The 17,749-nt window shown below is 41.4% G+C and overlaps 1 protein-coding gene and 1 long non-coding RNA gene across 2 annotated transcripts in view; one reads left to right on the top strand and one right to left on the bottom strand.

Moving 5' to 3' along the window:
- The window catches only part of LOC137541573 (uncharacterized), a 656,441-nt gene that overhangs the window by 63,496 nt on the left and 575,196 nt on the right, over positions 1-17,749 (top strand). The window contains exon 2 of the long non-coding RNA XR_011025221.1: positions 11,929-12,070. This is a non-coding gene — a long non-coding RNA (uncharacterized lncRNA). The remainder of the gene's footprint in view (positions 1-11,928; positions 12,071-17,749) is intronic.
- LOC137541570 (corticotropin-releasing factor receptor 1) overlaps positions 1-17,749 on the bottom strand; it is a 366,548-nt gene that overhangs the window by 279,635 nt on the left and 69,164 nt on the right. The gene's annotated exons all lie outside the window — the stretch shown is intronic.

The raw sequence follows: 17,749 nt of genomic DNA, 5'->3' as shown, positions 1-17,749 counted from the left end.
CTGAGCTCGGGGTAAGCCGCCACAGAGGTTTTCTCAGGCCCTGGTGGGCCGATTTGCATAAATTTTTTTTAGTTGCACGCAGCTAGCACTTTGCTAGCTGCGTGTATATACCGATCGCCGCTGATTCGCCGCTACTCGCCGTGCCGCTCCCCCCCCCCAAGACCCCCTGCGCAGCCTGGCCAATCAGTGCCAGGCAGCGCTGAGGGGTGGATCGAGACTCCCTCTGACGTCACGACGTCGTTGACGTCTGACGTCATCCCGATCGTCGCCATGGCGACGGGGGAAGCCAAACAGGAAATCCCGTTCTGAACGGGATTTCCTGTTTGCTTTGTATGCCGGAGGCGATCGGAGGGGGTGGGGGGATGCCGCTGCACAGCGGCTATCATGTAGCGAGCCCTGGGCTCGCTACATGATTTAAAAAATAAATTTTTTTTAAAAATAGTGCTGCGCCACCTCCTGGGCGATATAATTGTATCCCCCAGGAGGTTAATAACCCAAAAGGGTGAAAATGCTGTCCTTTTGAGATGATTGTAATACTCATGGTTATGATTTACTTTTTGCAATGTAAACTCTGGCTCTGTTGCTTTGTGTTATTTCCCTGTGGTCGAACAATGGTTTCATACGCAGGTCTCTTAATTATTTCAACGTTCCCAATGGTGACTTCTTGAATCCAATCCTGTACTATGTATTTTGGACCTGTCACACTTATGCATGCTGCACATCTTTAACAGTCTTTACATTGCCACTTTCTGTAGTATGTGTTAGCTGAGTCCTGCATTGCAATTTATCTATTTTGACTAAAGTAACTTTTTGTTTTACCAGTGTTTTGTGCAGCTATGGTAGAATGACTCCTCCCAGCAATGCCTGTGTGAAACCATGCCTCTCTTTTGTCAGTTTCTCATTTATTTTGCATTTATTTCTTTGTTGAGTTTTTGCAACACCCCCCTTACCTTCCTTGCAGAAGCATTGCAGGGGAGGTGCACTTGAGAAGCAACAGGCTTCAGCGCCCCCTTTTTGGCTACTTTTTACTAGTGTCGGGCACAAGTCACATAGTTTGCATTAATTTGCAGCTGGGCTAAATTCGCCAGAGTTAGGTATTACTTTGTGGAACACTTGTAGTGCTGGCCACGCCCCCCCCCCCCCCCCCCAGGGTGCATTTGCGGTACTTGTAGGCAACGAGTGTGCGTGGAGCACTGCCTTTACTAGCCCACCTTTTCTAGGAGCATAAGAAGGCCTACACGCGGCGCAGCTGTTAATATGCAAACGTTTTTGTATGGACTGACTCCTGCAGGGCACAACGGTACAGTTAGACCCTACATATTCTAGCAAGCAGATACAAATTTGCACACTCGGTGCACTTTTAATTAGTTAATCTGCAACTATTATAAATGAGGTGCTACTTGGTTATGAGCACACACCATGCATAGCTTTTGTAGCAATTTATTTTATTGACTAGAAATGTTTTTCCTAGTGTTCTGTGCAGCTATGATAGAATACCTTCTAGCAGTTGCATGTTCCGATACAGTCCTGTATTATGCCTGAAGAAGAAACTTAGTTTCAACAGCTTGTACAGTTAGTCATTAAAGGTACCTCCTAAACATGTTTTATGTCTTCGGATTCCTTATAGCAATGGCTGTGTGAAATGAGTAATCACATTATCTATGCTAGAATTTACATATGAAGTAACGTTTTTTACATAAAAATATAAATAAACTGTATCAGCAGTCAGTCGAGAGAACTTCGTAATTAACCTGTCACTTTATTAGTATTTAGTGTTTAAGGATTACTGGGATCAGTTCTTTAAATATATAATCATATAAAAATGATCTGCAGTTGAGGGACCACTGTTGCAAAAAGTTGTACAAAAAAAAAAAGTTAAACACTTGTGCATGCATACTGTAAGATGTACAGATTTGTGAGTAAAATGGGCTATAATTTACCTTTTTTCCTATGTCTCTTACAGTAGGCAGTGAAAATGTGTCAGCTCTTAGGACTAGCCCATCTCCTTTGGGGATTGTCAAAAATTCCTATATTTTCAAAAGCACTCCATGTATGATAGCGACGTGTACCTATTATTCACCTGTCGGGAGCATTGGGCGCAGGGTAAAGACTGTAAATGGCTTACCCTGTTCCTGTACAATTCCCGGAATTGTTAATTACTGTTCCCCCCCAGGCTGCCAAGGATAGTGGGTGAAAGTTGTAATTCGGGTGCCAGCTAGTGCTGGCTGCCCAAGAGGGTTTTTGTAGTAATTTGTGCTCCTTTTGAGGGCGCCCAAATTACTCACTGTATACTGTGTGTCCCAGAAAATAGGACATTGTCTTATTCTTTTCATTTTAAAAGGAGTACACACACTCACACACTCGCACACACTCTGGCTTGCAAAAGTATTCGGCCCCCTTGAAGTTTTCCACATTTTGTCACATTACTGCCACAAACATGAATCAATTTTATTGGAATTCCACATGAAAGACCAATACAAAGTGGTGTACACGTGAGAAGTGGAACGAAAATCATACATGATTCCAAACATTTTTTACAAATCAATAACTGCAAAGTGGGGTGTGCGTAATTATTCAGCCCCCTAAGTCAATGCTTTGTAGAACCACCGTTTGCTGCAATTACAGCTGCCAGTCTTTTAGGGTATGTCTCTACCAGCTTTGCACATCTAGAGACTGAAATCCTTGCCCATTCTTCTTTACAAAACAGCTTCAGCTCATTCAGATTAAATGGCCAGCGTTTGTGAACAGCAGTTTTCAGATCTTGCCACAGATTCTCGATTGGATTTAGATCTGGACTTTGGGCCATTCTAACAAACACATGAATATGTTTTGTTTTAAACCATTCCATTGTTGCCCTGGCTTTATGCTTAGGATCGTTGTCCTGCTGGAAGGTGAACCTCCGCCCCAGTCTCAAGTCTTTTGCAGACTCCAAGAGGTTTTCTTCCAAGATTGTCCTGTATTTGGCTCCATACATCTTCCCATCAACTCTGACCAGCTTCCCTGTCCCTGCTGAAGAGAAGCACCCCCAGAGCATGATGCTGCCACCACCATTACTGACAGTGGGGATGGTGTGTTCTGAGTGATATGCAGTGTTCGTTTACTGCCACACATGGCGTTTTGCATTTTGGCCAAAAAGTTCCATTTTGGTCTCATCTGACCAGAGCAACTTCTTCCACATGTTTGCTTTGTCCCCCACATGGCATGTGGCAAACTGCAAACGGGACTTCTTATGCTTTTCTGTTAACAATGGCTTTCTTCATGCCACTCTTCCATAAAGGCCAACTTTGTGCAGTGCAAGACTAATAGTTGTCCTATGGACAGATTCCCCCACCTGAGCTGTAGATCTCTGCAGCTCATCCAGAGTCACCATGGGCCTCTTGACTGCATTTCTGATCAGCGCTCTCCTTGTTCGGCCTGTGAGTTTAGGTGGACGGCCTTGTCTTGGTAGGTTTACAGTTGTGCTATACTCTTTCCATTTCTGAATGATCACTTGAACAGTGCTCAGTGGGATGTTCAAGGCTTTGGAAATCTTTTTGTAGCTTAAGCCTGCTTTAAATTTCTCAATAACTTTATCCCTGACCTGTCTGGTGTGTTCTTTAGACTTCATGGTGTTGTTGCTCTCATGATTCTCTTAGACAACCTCTGAGGCCTTCACAGAGCAGCTGTATTTGTACTGACATTAGATTGCACACAGGTGCACTCTATTTAGTCATTAGCACACATCAGGCAATGGCTATGGGCAACTGACTGCACTCAGACCAAAGGGGGCTGAATAATGACGCACACCCCACTTTGCAATTATTTATTTGTAAAAACACGCACACACACACACACGCACATATATACACATACATACACATTTGCACATATATACACATATGTACATATACAGTGGTGTGAAAAACTATTTGCCCCCTTCCTGATTTCTTATTCTTTTGCATGTTTGTCACACTTAAATGTTTCTGCTCATCAAAAACCGTTAACTATTAGTCAAAGATAACATAATTGAATACAAAATGCAGTTTTAAATGATGGTTTTTATTAATTAGTGAGAAAAAAACCTCAAAACCTACATGGCCCTGTGTGAAAAAGAAATTGCCCCTGAACCTAATAACTGGTTAGGCCACCCTTAGCAGCAATAACTGCAATCAAGCGTTTGCGATAACTTGCATCGAGTCTTTTACAGCGCTCTGGAGGAATTTTGGCCCACACATCTTTGCAAAATTGTTGTAATTCAGCTTTATTTGAGGGTTTTCTAGCATGAACCGCCTTTTTAAAGGTCATGACACATCTCAATAGGATTCAGGTCAGGACTTTGACTAGGCCACTCCAAAGTCTTCATTTTGTTCTTCTTCGGCCATTCAGAGGTGGATTTGCTGGTATGTTTTGGGTCATTGTCCTGCTGCAGCACCCAAGATCGCTTCAGCTTGAGTTGACAAACAGATGGCCGGACATTCTCCTTCAGGATTTTTTGGTAGACAGTAGAATTCATGGTTACATCTATCACAGCAAGCCTTCCAGGTCCTGAAGCAGCAAAATAACCCCAGACCATCACACTACCACCACCATATTTTACTGTTGGTATGATGTAATGCTGTGTTACTTCCACGCCAGATGTAACGGGACACGCAGCTTCCAAAAAGTTCAACTTTTGTCTCGTCGGTCCACAAGGTATTTTCCCAAAAGTCTTGGCAATCATTGAGATGGTTTTTTTAGCAAAATTGAGATGAGCCTTAATGTTCTTTTTGCTTAAAAGTGGTTTGTGCCTTGGATATCTGCCATGCAGACCATTTTTGCCCAGTCTCTTTCTTATGGTGGAGTCGTGAACACTGACCTTAATTGAGGCAAGTGAGGCCTGCAGTTCTTTAGATGTTGTCCTGGGGTCTTTTGTGGCCTCTTGGATGAGTTTTCTCTGCGCTCTTGGGGTAATTTTGGTCGGCCGGCCACTCCAGGTAAGGTTCATCACTGTTCCATGTTTTGCCATTTGTGGATAATGGCTCTCACTGTGGTTCGCTGGAGTCCCAAAGCTTTAGAAATGGCTTTATAACCTTTACCAGACTGATAGATCTCAATTACTTTTGTTCTCATTTGTTCCTGAATTTCTTTGGATCTTGGCATGATGTCTAGCTTTTGAGGTGCTTTTGGTCTACTTCTCTGTGTCAGATAGCTCCTATTTAAGTGATTTCTTGATTGAAACAGGTGTGGCAGTAATCAGGCCTGGGGGTGACTACAGAAATTGAACTCAGGTGTGATAAACCACAGTTAAGTTATTTTTTAACAAGGGGGGCAATCACTTTTTCACACAGGGCCATGTAGATTTGGAGTTTTTTTTCTCACTAAATAATAAAAACCGTCATTTAAAACTGCATTTTGTGTTCAATTATCTTATCTTTGACTAATAGTTAACGGTTTTTGATGAGCAGAAACATTTAAGTGTGACAAACATGCAAACGAATAAGAAATCAGGAAGGGGGCAAATAGTTTTTCACACCACTGTATACACATACATATATATATACCGTATATCCCGGCGTATAAGACGACCCCCAACTTTTCCAGTTAAAATATAGAGTTTGAGATATACTCTCCGTATTAGACTACCCCTCTGCAAAACATTGCTCCTCCATCCTCAAAATGGTAAAGAACATAGCACTGGGATAACAAGTCATCCAGGGGAGGGAAAAGAGATTGGGCTGTGCTTTTGATAGAACTGGGTGTCAGTATTTGTGCCAGGCAGAGCTTTAAATTACATACCGGGTACAGCAGTCTTGGTTTAAAGGTCCTCTCTCTGGGTCCCACTATGTCCTCCAGCAGCCTTGGCGGTCCTCTCGTGTCCTGGGTCCCCCTATTTCCTCCACTGTCCCCCTGCATCATTTATGCCTGTGTCCCGTGTTTGAAAAATCCGTATCCATTGAAAGCTGCAAACCGGAAAGCATCTTGCGAGCAGCCGCTCGCGTGGGTAATAGGGCAGCTTCCTGGTTCCGCATCACCTGACTGGTGATGCATGCGTAGTCACCAGTCAGGTGACGCGGAAGAAGGAAGCTGCCCTGTTACCCACGCGAGCAGCTGCTCGCAAGATGCTATCCGGTTTGCAGCTTTCAATGAATACGGATTTTTCAAACACGGGACACAGGCATGGATGATGCAGGGGAACAGTGGAGGAAATAGGGGGACCCAGGACACGAGAGGACCGCCAAGGCTGCTGGCTGCACCCGGTACGTAATTTAAAGCTCTGCCTGGAACAAATAATGACACCCCACAACTGACACCCGGCGTATAAGACAACCCCCCACTTTGCAGAATATTTTCACACACACACACACTTACACACACACTTACACATACATACACACACATACATGTATGTATGTATATGTATGTATATATATATATATATATATATATATATATATATATATATATATATATATATATATATATGTGTATATATGTATATCGTGTATATCATGTGTATATGTATATCATGTATATCCACTTCAGCCCAGAGGGTTGACATTTTTTTGCATCTGAGCAACTTTCACCTCCCATTCATTTGCTAATAACTTTATCACTACTCGGCACAATGAATGGATCTATATCTTGTTTTTTTCGCCACCAATTAGGCTTTCTGTGGGTGATACATTTTGCTGAGAATTAATTTATTGCAAATCCATTTTAACAGGAATATTAAGAAAGAAATGGAAAAAAATCATTATTCCTCTGCTTTTGGCCATTATAGTTTGAAATTAATACATGCTACCATAATTAAAACCTATGTACTTTTATTTACCAATTTGTCCCGCTTATTACACCATTTAAATTATGTCCCTATCACAATGTATGGCGACAATATTTAATTTGGAAATAAAGGTGCATTTTTTCAATTTGCGTCTATCACTATTTAGAAGCCCATAATTTAATAAATCATATTGATATTGACCCTTAGGTAACTGGTTTTTTTTTTTTTTTATATTATTGTAATTTTTTTTTTTAATTTAAACTTGTAATTGGGTATTTTTTGGTGTGGGTGGTAAACGGGTTTTTTTTAATGTATTAAAATGTATTTATTTAAGTGTGTTTTTGGTGTAATTTGCTATTTGGCCACAAGATGGCCAAAGTCAAAGTCCTGGGAGCGATCGATCTCACTCCCAGGCAGAAGAAAGGAGACCAGTGCTCAGAAAAGCCGCAGCGTCTGAAGAGACGCTGTCGGCTTTTCTCCAGGGGGTCCGATCAGCGAAAGGGATTTATAATCCCTTTCACTGATCGGTGGGCTAACGGCCAGCAGTGGGGGCATGCACGGGGGGCCCGCGGGAGCGAGCGCGACCCGCGGGAGTGCGCGCAGCCTAACTGGAAGAAAATTTTCTCCAGTTAGGCTGAAGTGGATATATGTATATCATGTATATCATGTATATCATGTATATCATGTATATCATGTATATCATGTATATATGTATATATGTATATCATGTATATATGTATATCATGTATATATGTATATCATGTATATATGTATATCTGTATATCCTGTATATCCTGTATATCCTGTATATTCTGTATATCATGTATATCTGTATATCATGTATATCATGTATATCTGTATATCATGTATATCATGTATATCTGTATATCTGTATATATGTATATCTGTATATATGTATATCTGTATATATGTATATCTGTATATATGTATATCATGTATATCTTGTATGTATGGATTTCATATATGTATATCATGTATGTATTATTATATGTCTGTGTATTAACCACTTCAGGACCACCACTAGTATAAAAAGTCCAATTGGACCCTGTTAATGGACTGATAGACGTTTTGAAACGTCCAGTGTTTAAAATCAATTTACTCAAACTATAGGATATTTTTGAAAAACAGTCACCTTGTTCTCAATGGTGTACTAAACATATCCTGAACATTTGGTGTTTATATCTTGTAAGGGGGCTTTGCTACGAACTGCTAAAATCAGCGGTTTCTAATCACAAATATTTTTTCATTTAAAATGGATTTTCTCAAACGATTAGATCTTTTTGAAAACTTTTTTGTAAGTTGTAGCCACTGATCACCTTTATAATCCTTGCACTTTTGGTGATTGTAGCATGTATGGGGGCTTTGCTATTAGCGTTAAAGAAAAATCCATAATCACGGCCGTGATCACGGATTCTATATGTAATCACGGCTAAATTCGATTCAAATCTGGATCACGGCATATCCGGATTTGGATTCTGTTGTGGCCAGATTTACTTGAATTTGTGATGGGGGTGGGGGATATCGGAGCAACACTGCCCACGCAAACTAATGTGCACTTTAAAAGTGACAACCTGGGGCTTCTTTCAGCCCATCTGTCCCTTGCGTCCCAGGATCCCCTCTGATGCAAATGCCGACCCTGCCAAGTCAGCATCTTCTGTGCCTGCGTAAGCGCATGGCCACGCTGCTTGTGATTGAGCTCACTCACGTGGCCTGGAGCGTTCTGCACAGGCGCTTTACTCCTGCGGCTGGGCAATATGCTCCAGGCCAAGTGAGCATGATCACGAGTATCACGGCCAAGCACTCGTAGCCAAGCGCTCACGCAGGCGCAATGGATACCGACCTGACGAGGTCTGCATCTGCAACGGAGGCAGAACTGCGGCGAGAGACAGATAGGTTGCCAGAGGTTGGAGTAAGCCCAAGGTAGGTAGATTTTTTCACCTCGCTCCTCTTCTTTAAGGCAGGGTACACACTTGAAGGGCCGTTTTCCCCTGTGGTTCCTTGGTCTCCATCTGCTTTTGCGGTCACGCTTAACGTGTATGTTTTTCCGGGAACGTTTCCACATTTTTGATGGCATGTACATTATGCGAATGTGCACGTCGTGTGGAAAAAAAAAAGCATATGTTGTGCAATTTGACAGTGCGTGGAAAAATGCAAATTGTGAACAAACAGTTGCGACACACGTTTCCTGCACAAGGCTATTGACTTCAATAGCCTGTAGAATTGTGTGTGTGTTTTGCCGTCCATGGGAAAATGCGCACAAATGCATCTAGTGTGTTCCCTACCTAAGCTTTCTGCTTTTTTCCACACGACACGTTTGCATACTAAACATGCCACTGCAAACGCAGAAATACGGAAACATTTACAGAAAAACCTTGCATTAAATGCAAATGAAAAAGCCAGCAAAGATCTGGGAATCGCAGTGGAAAACAGCCCTGCAAGTGTGTTGCCTACCTTAATGAGAGTCTGAAGGGAAAAAAAAATTGCTATATTTGGCTTTTAATTCACTTCAGAAGTCTCATCAGTGGTAAACCGCCGCATCCCTGCCAAAAAACGAGGGCTGCAGACCCCCCAAATCCCCGGTGGGAATCTGGCCGGCACTTCCTGAAAGAGACAGAGCTCTCTGCTGTAGCTCTGCCTCTACTGATGTCAATCACGGCGGATCGCTGCCTCTCCCCGCCGCTCTCACTCCTCCTTCACGGGGCAGGGAGAGGCAGAGCTACAGCAGAAAGCTCTGCCTTTCAGGACAGCAGAATCCACGACAAGTTGGTCGTGGATGTTTGCCCGGGGATTTGGGGGTCTGCAGCATGCGTTTTTCGGCGGGGATACGTCGGTTTACCGCTGATGAGACTTCTGAAGCGAATTAAAAGGTAAATATAGCAATTTTACTTTCCCTTCAGAGTCTCTTTAAAGTGTGGGTGCGCATTGTACAATCGTGCACGTTTTGTGCACGTTTTTTGCCAACCGTGGCAAGGCGCGCAAAACGCGTCTAGTGTGTTCCCTGCCTAAAGGGAACCTTAACTTCCGCGCCTTTTTAAATTGCACAGCTTTCTGTTTTTTTCTGCATGATGCAAACATTTGCATAAAGTACATGATGCCGCAAACGCGGAAATATGTAAACGTTCACGGAAAACAGTTTGCGTTAAACATTAACGCAAAAGCAGACAGAGCCCCGGGAATCGCAGGGGCAAATGGGCCCTACAAGTGTGTTCTCTGCCTTAAAGAGCACATGCGGGAGCGTGCACATGCAGAAGCAGGTGCGTGTGCACTGTAGAATCATGCGTGCAAACGCATGGCAAAACGCGCACAAACGCGTCCAGTGTGTTCCCTGCCTAAAGGGAACCTAACTAAGGATTAAAAAGAGTTTCACTTAACTGGGGCTTCTACCAGCCCCCTGCAGCCGCACTGTACCCTTTACGTCCTGAAACGATCCTCTGGTCCCCGCAGTGGCTTAGTTTAAAGGGGAACTGAAAAGAGAGGTATATGGAGGCTGTCATGTTTATTTCCTTTTAGACAATACCAGTTGCCTGGCAGCACTGCTGATCCTCTGCCTCTAATACGATTAGCCATAGCCCCTGAACAAGCATGCAGCAGATCAGGTGTTTCAGTGGTTCAGACTTATAAGTCTGATCTGACAAGACTAGCTGCATGCTTGTTTCTGGTTTTAATCAGATACTACTGCAGAGAAATAGACCAGCAGGGCTGCCAGGCAACTGGTATTGATTCAAAGGAAATACACATGACAGCCTCCATATACCTCTCTCTTCAGTTCCCCTTTAAATTCCAGCGACAGCCACTCGCCGGTGCCTGCGCCTGCACGGCCCTGGCTGTGCGCGTCCTCGAGCATGCTCCTGCCTCTGAGTGCATTGCGCATGCGCAGTAGGGGAAAATATTGTACTGTGCATGCGCAGAATGCTCCCGGGGGATGATCCCATTCTAGTTTTCAGAATAGTAACATTGACATGTATCAAATGTTCTGTCACTCCAGAGCCATTGATATGAGAGAATTACATTGTTATATTTGGTGAAAAAAAGGGGCTTTTAGTGCTACTGGTAGTTTACCGTCTGCCAAGTGCCCAAAAATCTAACTGATGATGTATATAGGTTATGATTTTAGCCATGACAAGTGAGAGAATAGAATTTGTGGTGTTTGAGAGATGAGGCATATTTAATTTAGTTTTTTTGCGTCAATGTGAAAAAAACTGTAAAAAATACAGTTTTCAAAGTTATGGTACAATTGCAGCAAAACCGCATAAGTACAAATGTTAAAAAAAATGTATATCTAAATAGGGAGGGGTCTCTACTTTTCAGAATGGTGACATTTATGGCTTTTCTTGACTGTTCAGACACTCCATGGGCTTTGCTAAGAAAGAAAGGCTATATTACTTTTGGTGCAAAAAACGGCCTTGAAAAATCAATTGGTGCTGCTAAATTGCTGCAAATGGGAATGTCACTAATAGTACATACATTACTGAGTGTGCTCACTGTTGCTCGTAACTGGTGTATAATACTATACTCTTATTTATACTCTTATTTAGTGAGGCAGAGCTAAGTTTGTAGACTTATGGTCGAGTATATATGATACTTGTGGTATTTATATACATGATTGCTGTTGTGACATGCATGGATGTAACAGTTTGCACTTCAAGAATGATTTTAGGATTGTTGGTGGGAGTAGTTATCCTGCTTGGGGCATCAAAATGGATGAGAATGGCCCTGGATTTCCATAACCGTTGTATGCCTGCAAAATCAGAACCTAGTATTTTTTAGGACATTTCTTCTGGTTTTTTTTTGCCTTTTTGCTTGCTGATCCCTGTTTAGGTATTACAAAGCAGGGGCTCTCCTGGTTTTATTTTTCTCCATGGAAATGGACAGACACTCCAGGGCCAAACATTCATGCTTATGTGGCAGTGATTCATGTGGGTAGCCTGATCACTGCTGTCTAATGTCTTTAGTGAGCATTATCCTGACTGCAGTTACTGTCACTGAAATGGATTCAAACAGCTTAAATCTGCACTTTATACACCTGCATCTGGGGTTATAGCCTGTGATTGCATTTAATTGTAGAGCAGCATAGATCATTGTAATTGCACAGGTCTTTGCACCTCATATATAATGCATGTTCTACATGCAGTTAAAATGATACGTTCCTTTTTGATTTATCTTTCTAGGATTACATGTGGAACACACGCTTGACAAGATGATAAAAGAACCATTCCATTGTTCAAGAAGGTTTTGCTGTGCAAATCCCTGTGTTATGTGGCCTTTCTCCACATCCTTATCTGCTGTCAAAAGAATAGATACATCATGCAGGTAGGCGAAGAGGTTGAATTGGATAAAATATGTATATATATTGGCTTGTTACGATGCAGTCTGTTTTAAAATGTAACCGTGTTTGATAGAAAATAATCTGCCTGGCCCGATACACCAATAATTTAAATGTAAAATGCACCTCCCTGATATTGTTTTGGTCTCCCTTGTTTTCCCAGGTCTGGTCTGTTGAGGCATGGCTTCCACAAGATCTAAGAAGAGATCTTGTAGTATGTGGTACAAAGATGTTAGTAGCAGATCCTTTAACCACTTCAGCTTTCAGTGTTTTTTTTCACCTTTATGTGTTCAAACAATTTTCACCTCCCATTCATTCACCAATAACTTTATCCCTACTTATCACTATGAAATGATCTATATCTGTTTTTTTTCCTGCCACCAATTAGACTTTCTTTGCGTGGTAACTTTTTGCTAAGAAATTTTTTTTCTAAATGAATATTAACAGGAATATTAAGAAAACATTTTTTTAAATTAATTTTTTCTCAGTTGTCACACTTTATTTGCCCATTTGTCCCGGTTATTTCACCATTTAAATTATGTCCCTATCACAATGTATGGCGCCAATATTTTATTTGGAAATAAAGGTGTATTTTTTCAGTTTTGCATCCATCACTATTTACCAGCTTATCATTTAAGAAATCATAAACCCTCTTGACTTGCATATTAAAGTTCAGAACCTTAGGTAACTTTTTTTTTAATTGTAATTTTTTTTTTTTATTTGGGTATTTTTGGAAGAGTGTGGGAGGTAAACAGTTTTAAATGTGTGGCTCTGTTCATAAAAAAAGAAAAAAAAAATGTAGATGTAGTTTTACTTGTTGTCCACAAGATGGCCTAAGTTTTTTTCTTTTTTCTTAGTCGTCCTGTGTACACTTACAAGAAGTGAAGGGAGGATGTGTAACTTAGAACAATCGTGGCTTCTCATGGAAGCCAGCGGTCGTTCTAACAAGGACTTGGGTCAATAAATGGGAACTGCGTTCCATTTCATTGATCTCTGGGCTAACAGGCGGCGACACGGAAGCGTGCACAATCTGCCATGGAAGCGGAGCGTTCAGCAGTGGGGCAGCAGCCTTTTGGATGTAGCAGCTACTTCCAAAAGGCTTAAATGGTTAAGTCTTTGAAAGTTGAGTTTCCATGGATTGGACTTTTCTCCTGCGCATACTACAGATGTTCAATTGTACTGAGATCTGGGGAATTTTTAGGCCAAAGAAAATGTGGTTCCTCAAGCCAGGTGACCATTTCCCACTCCCCCATGGACTAGTTTTGATGCTTTACATGCTTATAGTAGGTGCTGTTTGGGGGAGCCAAGGGTCTGACTGGACATTGTGAGTAGTTTGCAACTGTGTAACCCCTCATGTAGAGAGCTGCAAAGTGTTCTGCTGCCCCAAATGCAGATTTTTTATTTTTTACACTGGCTACTCCAGAACTGTGTATATAATCACATAATTCCTAGCCCCAAAACCTAGTTTCCAGGAACAGCCCCAATGGCCTTTTATTTGATGAAATTTTTCTTCTGAATTTTTTCTCCCAGGATATCATTTTTTCATCTCGTCTAAAAATAACTTTTCAGCACCCAGCAATTAAAAAAAAAAAAAAAGAACTAAGAAGTAAAAAAGTCATATCTTTAAGTATTTTCTTGCATGGTGGGAGTTTTAAAGGCATTTTATTGGTAAGGTGTGAAAAAGTTAATAGGTTATGGGCCAATGTGAGTGTGGTATAAGCGGGGAGATAGGGAGGACAATTTCTGCAGTGATTATATTAAAAGCACATATTTGGCTCTATTTACAACATTTCTCATAAATGACTTATTTATCACCTAATTGATAAAAATAACCTTTCAGCACATTTACAAGCAAAATAATTACTATTATTAATAAGTAAGTTGTTCCTTATTAGCTTCGTTTCAATATTATTTTTTTTGCCTTAATTATATTATATTTGTGCTCTTTGGGAGCTTAAAGTGAACCTTAAGTCATAAAAAAAAAGTTTTACTTACCTGGGGCTTCCCTCAGCCCCCTGCAGCTGATCGGTGCCCTCGCCGTCTCTCTCTGATCCTTCCGTCCCCGCCGGCGACCACTTCGGGTTTCACTGTCAGGACCCAACAGGTATGGGAACGCAAGTGATTCTTCACGTTCCCAGCCACAATATCGCCCCCATGCCTGTTGGGTCCTGCCGTTAAACCGGAAGTGGTCGCCGGCGGGGACAGGAGGATCAGAGAGACACGGCGAGGGCACCGATCAGCTGCAGGGGGCTGAGGGAAGCCCCAGGTGAGTAAAACTTTTTTTTTTAATGACTTCAGTGCCTCTTTAAACATGTAACATAGATAAGGTGAAAAAGCTTTGTGAATCCTGCCCAATGACAAAATTTCCACTACAGCACCATGTTAGGTACTAACTACTATAAACACAGCAGTTCCCTGTTATCCAGAACTTGGTCAACTGGAAGTCTTAACTAACAGGCATGCCTGAGTGATAATGGGGACTTTTTGGGGTGTTTGCAGCCTTTTAAATACTCACCGAGCCTCCAGTGAGGTCTTGCAGCCTTCCTCTTGTTCCTAGCGGCTTCTGTCATCTGCGCACGGTTCCCGATGTGTCATGTGACCCAATGCGTGTCAGGTGACATGCCAACTTCCATGCACGGGGGAAGCCGGAAAGCCAGAGTACTGACTCACATTACTATAATTGACATGTTTATATCTGGCCTTGTTGTTGCCCCTATTGTTGAAATGTATTCTTGCTGTCTGCCTTCTGACATTATCAGTGGAAGAGGAAGTGAGGAGAAATCTTTACTAGATGGAAGCCAGTTAAAAATGAGAACTTGGACACCTGAACTGAGAGGAATATGAAGGCTGAAATATATCTTTCCTTTTAAACCATACCAGTTACCTGGCAGTTCTGCTGATCTATTTGGCTGCAGTAGTGTCTGAATCACACACCTGAAACAAGAAGGTAGCTAAACCAGTCAGACTAAAGTCAGAAACCTCTGATCTGCATGCTTGTTCAAGGTTTTGGCTAAAATTATTGGGGGCAGAGGATCAGCAGGACAGCAATTTTCATTGTTTGAATGGAAATAAATGTCAGCCTCCATATCACTCCTAGTTCAATTAAATTTTTTTAAGACTCTCTGCTGCTCTAATAAAAAAAACTATTAAGAAGTATATTGCAGAGAGTCGCACATGAACCATTTTGCTACCAAGATTTGTGCCAAAATTGTACCTCCATCACATCTTGCTTGAGAAAAAATATTACAGATTAAAGGTTATTCAATGATTCCTTGAACCTTTATTTAGTTATTTGTTTTTTAACCTTCTAGATTTGAAATATAGCGTTGTAAGTTTGATACCCCTTATGACCCTTCCACCAGTGTTTATCACTAAAATCATCACTGGCACTCCTGAACAGAATCATTCTTTAATTATTGCCTATTCCCACTACTTATAAAAGAAAATGCTATTTATAATTTTTATAAAATTATGTATGCTAGCATAACCGCAAAAATGGGTAACAAATTAAGACCTTAATTGTACTTCCAAATTGCTATCATTTTAAGATGATGGTATTAAATTACCTGTGAGGATACCAGATTTATATGGTGCTGTATAAGGTACTTATGAGTAGTATGTGTAGTAATCATATATGTGAATTGGGTGGGTGTATGTGAATTGTTTTTTGTTTTATGTGGGTGGGGTAGATTATCATTGTTTTGACATTTTTAGTTTTATTTGTTTTTTGCATAATCAATTTTTTTCCCTTTCTCATTTTGCTTTGCCACGCTGGACTGACATCCCTTATGTACATAATCGGACCCTTGGTGTCTGACCTTTGAGTCACAGTCCCTATATTTCTGCAACTGCTAGCACAGTGTTGCGAGCCAGAAAGTATTCAGAACTGAACACTTCTGGGTCACAGATGCACAGAGCAGAGATAGGTGGAAAATATATATAATTTTTTTTTTGAGCCAGCCAGGGGAGAGGCTATTGCGAGAGGGTTGTTTCAGCCTTTTGGTTTCCATGATGAACTTCAAGTCAGTAAAAAAGGCTTTCCCCAGTCATCCACAATACTTTCTCTTCTTCTTTGCGATCATGTTTCCCTCACCCGTGTACAATCATGGCTGCACTATGCAGACAATAATAAGGTTGGCACCTTCCCTTTTTTGGCAATTACATAGCCAATCTTTTGGCTTTTGTTTGGAATGATGCTTTTTAAAAAAAGGGCGTACTTCAAGAGTTCTTGCATCCAAGGGATTGTAAAGTGCCTTCCCCAAGGCTGGTTTTGACTGAAGATGTTCTTGGTTGTTGCTCAGAGAGCTGTTAGTTCTAAGAGCAATGCTTGCAGATGATGCCATCCTTGTCCATCCCCTGCTCACGATTTCCTCTCCTCCCCCTTCCCCCCCCCCCTTTCTGGTAACCCCTTACTTCCTGCTTAACAATATACTTAAACTACTTCACCAATGAGGGTTTTTTTTTTTCCCTTGAGCACCAGAGCAATTTTCAGCTTTCAGCGCTCCTTCCATTCATTCGCCATTAACTTTATCACTATTCATCACAACAAAATGATCTATACCTTATTTTCGCCACCAATTAGGCTTTCTATGGGTGGTACATGATGCTAAGAATTCTTTTATTCTAAATGCATTTGAACTAGAATAATTATGAAAAAAATGGAAAAAAAAACTAATAATTTCTAAGTTTTTGGCCATTATAGTTTTTAAATACATGCTACCATAATAAAAACCCATGTATTTTATTTGACAATTTGTCTTGGTTTTTACACCATTTTAAATTGTCGAGAAAAAGCGATCACTTTTTCACATCTTTTGTCCTGCATATGAGTGCTTCCTTTTATTGGATCTGGCCAGTTTATGAACTTGCAAATGCCCAGTTTTTATGTGTTCATGGTTACATGCTCTTACAGAATTAAGGATTTGATAGCCTGGCAGTCAATCAATAAAGGATGGGGATCTGGGAGAGACACTACAGGCCATAGGTTTTCTGGCCTGGAGTGACAAAATGCCACAAATGGGCCTGGCCTTTCCTTCCTCCCTCCAGTAGCGATGTGGCCTAGCATCCAAACTGCAGAGGACCATTAAAGTACCCCTGACCTGAGAGGGATATGGTGGCTGCCATATTTATTTCATTTTAAACAATACCAGTTGTCACAAGCCCCCTAGTGGCTGGACTGCTCAATGCCTTCCAATCTATTTCAACTCACAGACCATCCAACCTCGTAGATGCAATATATGTGCTGAAACCACTGGAATTGGGCAGCAGACAGGCTAGGAGGGAGTGTGTGAGTGAAACACTTTACTACACAATATTTAAGTTACCAGGCTTCCATCACCTCTGTAGAAGGACAGAGAACCTGCACTGACTATTCTAAACCTGCAAATACAATTGTTAAAAACATGTTAGTCTGCCTGAAACAATACAATACATAAGGAAGCAAATCTTCAGAAAGGATAGGATTTTTTTCTGTGGTGCTTAGAGCAGGTATGTAGCTGAGGAAAATGACCTTAAAGGACAACCGAGGTGACATGATGAGATGGACATGTGTATGTACAGTGCCAAGCACACAAATGACTATGCTGTTATTTATTTATATTTTTTCTCTGCCTACACATCAGGCGTGCAAGTGACAGTTTCTGTCCGGGTCTGGACTAGGTTGGGCA

The sequence above is a fragment of the Hyperolius riggenbachi genome, chromosome 12 (genome assembly GCF_040937935.1).
Source record: "Hyperolius riggenbachi isolate aHypRig1 chromosome 12, aHypRig1.pri, whole genome shotgun sequence".
NCBI classification, from domain to species: Eukaryota; Metazoa; Chordata; class Amphibia; order Anura; family Hyperoliidae; genus Hyperolius; species Hyperolius riggenbachi.
This window is presented reverse-complemented; position numbering and strand designations above follow the sequence as displayed.